A 5,000-nucleotide genomic window follows, 5' to 3' on the forward strand; every position below is an offset into this window, starting at 1 on the left:
GAAATATATGGGTTGTCAGCTTTCGACTTCTGTGACGGATGGAACCGAAGCGAGAGGGAAGGGAGAGGGAGAGGGAAATTGCGTGGGTGTGCGAGGCAGAGAATGAAATTGGTAGATAGATAGAGAAAATGAAGGGGAAAGACTGAGAGAGAGAGGAAGTGAGAGAGAGAGGGGGAGGGAAAGGAGAGAGAGAGAGAGTGAGAGAGAAAGAGAGAGAGAGAGAGAGAGAGAGAGAGAGAGAGAGAGAGAGAGAGAGAGAGAGAGAGAGAGAGAGAGAGAGAGAGAGAAGGGAGAAAGAGAGAACGAGACAGACAGAGAGAGACAGAGAGAAACAGAGAGTCAGAGTCAGACAGAGAAAGAAAGAAAAAAGAAAGAATGAGATAAACACACAGAGACAGAGTCACCCAAGAACCAACCAGAACACAAAACAGACAAACAGAACACAAAGACAAAAGACAGACACACAAACAAGAAAACGACGCAAACACAGTTCCATCACGCCGCCATCTGGGTCCTCATCCGACTCATTAATGTTTTATGCTTTATGGAACAGTCGATTCCAGATGCTAATAGCCCTGGAAACAGACTCAGGCGAAGAGAATTTGCATAGTGCAAATACTCCTCAGCGCTCGACCAGGCTTTGGATCGTGAGTGCGAATAAGGCATTGACTAAGGAGACGGGTTGAGACACGTTGAAACACGTCGAGACACGTTGAGACGAGTCGAGACATGTTGAGACACGCTGGGACACGTTGGTACACGTTAGTATTTTGAGTAAAGGAATGCAGATTCCGCGACATCTCTGAGGACATCTATATATCTCTATCTATCTATCTGTCTGTCTGTCTGTCTATCTGTCTCTCTATCTATCTATCTATCTATATATCTATATATATATGTACACACACACACACACACACACACACACACACACACACACACACACACACACACACACACACACACGCACATATATATACAGAGAGAGAGAGAGACAGAGACCAAGATAAGAGGGCTTTTCTTCTCTCTCTCTCTCTCTCTCCCTCTCTCTCTGTCTCTCTCTCTGTCTCTTTCTCTTTCTCTCTCTCTCTCTTTCTCTCTTTCTCTCTCTCTCTTCTCTCTCTCTCTCTCTCTCTCTCTCTCTCTCTCTCTCTCTCTCTCTCTCTCTCTCTCTCTCTCTCTCTCTCTCCCTCCCTCTTCTTTTTATATAGAAACAGCAATTATGGAAGAGGGATTTTGAATTTTCGAATAAAATGAAACTCCTCTCTTGGTTGTAAAGCCAAGAGAAAAAGGCAGTTTAGCGTCAGAATCCAAAATAAGCTGCACTTTAGGTATGATTACTAATAAAAAGAGCGTTAATATTTTCTTGAATTTTATTTAGGCTTCAAACATCACTAGACGCCTGATGAAAATCGAGTTTGTAATCTATCTCAAACATCAATAATTTCTGAAGTGTCAGATCTATTATGACAGGAAATATTTTTTGTTTGTGAATTGACTATTCATTTCGCTTTTTTTTTGTAAACAATTTTCCTTTTATTTGTAAATAATTTCACTTTTTAAAATATAGTTTCACTTTTTTGAAAATTATTTTTACTTTTTTTGTGAATGATTTAACTTTTTGTAAATAATTTAACTTTTTGATAATTATTTCATTTTTTTGTAAAGAATTTCTCTTGTTTTATAATTTCATTTTTTTTTTTTTGTAAAGAATTTAACTTTTTGTAAATTAAACTTTTTATTATAAACAATTTCACATTTTTGCAAATTTACTTTTTTTTGTAAATAATTTCACTTTCTTTGTAAATAATTTCAGAGATCATTTCCTCCGACACATTTCTCAGATGCTGGGCGCTGCGAGATGAATTCTTTGAAGGATAAATAGTTAGAAAACAGAGAGAGCTTTGCTTTCAATGATGGTTCTATTTGCTAATTTGAATTTTCTTTTTTATGACGATCGGGAGCAAATGTTTAGCCACTTGATTATACGAAGGGTTGAAAGTGGAATTAATATTTTACTTTTTTTTTACTTTTTTCACTTTTTTTTCACTTTTTTTTACTTTTTTTTTTTTTTTTTTTTACATTTAAACTTTTCATATGATTTTACGTTGTTGGCGTGTCTATACAATTCTTTCAAAGGATATTTCATTTTCTGTTTCGTTATATTTCGCTTTATTTGTCTATCTCGATTAAGTTATTCATTCGTAATGCTTTTATTCTGATAATTCTTAGACTAATGTTTAAAAATAAATGAATTTGCTGTATTTCAATAAATATTTCATTTCTACGAGGGAAGTCATTCGTTCAGATATTATTATCATTGAATATTTCTTTCTTCCCAATACGTCTGTTTTCCTTTTTTTTATTCTTTTTTTTTCATTATTCCATTTCTGTCATTCACTTAGGCCTATGAGTAATGGAACACTTTCTAGGGAAAAGCAAAATACATAGATAATGGGCACAATAGGACATAAATATATATATATCTTTTCTCGTGTGATGGGACTCACAACTATCGACATGTCTTCAGTCATAGGAAACTTATAGAAACTTCTCCTGGAATGTGTATTACTTATCCTTTCTTTCTCTGTCTCTTTCTCTTTCTTATTCCTTTCTTCTCTCGTCTATTTTTTTTCCTTTGCTTTCTCTCCTTCCTCTCTCTTAATCTTTGCTTTCCCTCTCTCGTCTTTCTCCTTAGCCTTATTTTTCGTTGTTTTTGTTTTCTCTCCTTCCTTTCTCTTAATATTTGCTTTGTTCTATCATCTCCTTTCCTTTCCTTTCGTCTCTTCTTATCCTATATATATCTCTCCCATTTCTCCTTCGCCTTCTTCCATCTTCTCAGGTTCGTTCCCCATTCATCTTTCCTCCATCACTTCCTTCTCTTTATTCCCTCTCTTTGGCAATCTCTTTCCATCTTCGACTTTCCTTACCTTGCTATACTCATTCATTCCTCTTTCCTCTTCCCTCTTTCTCTTCTCTCCCCAACCTTTTTTTTCCATCTCCCTCTTATCAAATAATCTCTCTCTCTCTCTCTCTCTCTCTCTCTCTCTCTCTCTCTCTCTCTCTCTATATATATATATATATATATATATATATATATATATATATATATATATATATATACATATATATATATATATGTGTGTGTGTGTGTGTGTGTGTGTGTGTGTGTGTGTGTGTATGTGTGTGTGTGTGTGTATCTATATACACACATACAAATAAATATATTAAAAGGAAATTGGTGACACCCAAACCTCCGAAAAAAGTGTCCGATTCCGTTCGAAAGAAAGCAGAAGTTTCGCCGTCACCTGCGCGCTAAAAGTCTCGTTAACTTTGGAAAATTCCTCTCAGCGTCCGAACACTTAAAAAGATCTTCGCACACATATAGAAAAAAGTGGGAGGGAAAAAAGTAAATGAGTCAGCAGAAAGAGAGAAAAGAAGATAAAGAAATTGTCCTTAGAGGGATAAAAAAAAAAAAAGAACGAACAAACATTGCATTTTCAAAAGAAAAAAATGCGTTCGTTTCGGTAGAGTATTGGCTTCGGCTGTGTCCTGAAATAAAAGAAAAAGTCACTCTATGTCGCTTTATTTCGCTCAAACCAATAAGTTACTTTTTTCTTTTCTTTTTCTTCATCTTCTGAATGAAATCCACACGAAAAGAAAAGAAAAGGAGTCTTATATATTAAAGGACTAATAGGGTTTTGTTTTTCGACTTCCTGTAATCGAACAATCCAGGAGAAAAACGCGAATTGTAAAAAAATAATAATAATGAATAAATAAACAAATAATAATAAACAAATAATCATAATAATGATAATGATGATGAAAATAATAATAATAATGATAATAACAATAATAATAATAATGATAATAATGATAATAATAATAATAATAATAATAATAATAATAATAATAATAATAAATAAATAAATAAATAAATGAATAAATATTGATAATAAAATAGAAATATATATAAGGAAATCAGCTTCATAAACAAACTAACGGACTGATAGACAGGTATATTGGCTGTCTGAGTAATATCAAAATAATTGAACTGATAGATAGATAGGCCAGTATATGTGTACCCTGATCAATACTGAAACGGATAGATAACAGATAGATAATTAAACTAATTGCCTGATAAATACAGAAAGGTGTAAATTGATTCCTAAATTGACACTTTGTTTTTTAGTGGAATACCTATATAGATAAGTAGATTCACTGACAGATAGACTTTATTTCTTAGTTTGATTTAAAGGTAAGCTGTCTGATAGATAGTTCTTCAATGATAGAAATGCTGGTAGACTAATAGACAGAAAGATATAGTGGTAGACAGGTAGACTTCCCGAGTAGACTGACTGACAGGTATACAGTTACAAAGGAAAATAGACTGTCTTGTGATTTAGATAGATAGGAAGATGACTAATTAAATGGAGAAAAATGAATAAATAGACATATGGTTTACAAGATAGACAGATGGTTATGTGCATCGATAGATAGAAAGTTAATTGGAACGTTATTAGATATAGTGAGAGATATTTCGCTAGACAGAAAGATTCATAAATGAATGGATAGACAAGCAGACACAGAAAAAAGGAAAAAAGTGAAGCAGACTGAGATAAAGATAGATGTATGGATTAAGAAATCAATAGAGAGAGAGAGAGAGAGAGAGAGAGAGAGAGAGAGAGAAAGAAAGAAAGAAAGAAAGAGAGAGAGAGAGAGAGAGAGAGAGAGAGAGAGAGAGAGAGAGAGAGAGACAGACAAAGAGACAGACAGACAGACAGTGAGAGACAGAAAGACAGACAGACAGAGAGAAACATGCATTAAACTAGAAGCACTCACAAGGCATACCTCTGTCAAGGCAATAGGGTCACTGATGCAATAAAAATATCCACACATGAATAATTACATCAAGATTACCTTTCTCAAGCACATTGGTGACATAACCTCCGTCGCGAAGGTAATAAAGGTAATGATAATATTAATATTTACCCCTATTG

Source organism: Penaeus vannamei, chromosome 15 (genome assembly GCF_042767895.1).
Source record: "Penaeus vannamei isolate JL-2024 chromosome 15, ASM4276789v1, whole genome shotgun sequence".
Taxonomy (NCBI): Eukaryota; Metazoa; Arthropoda; class Malacostraca; order Decapoda; family Penaeidae; genus Penaeus; species Penaeus vannamei.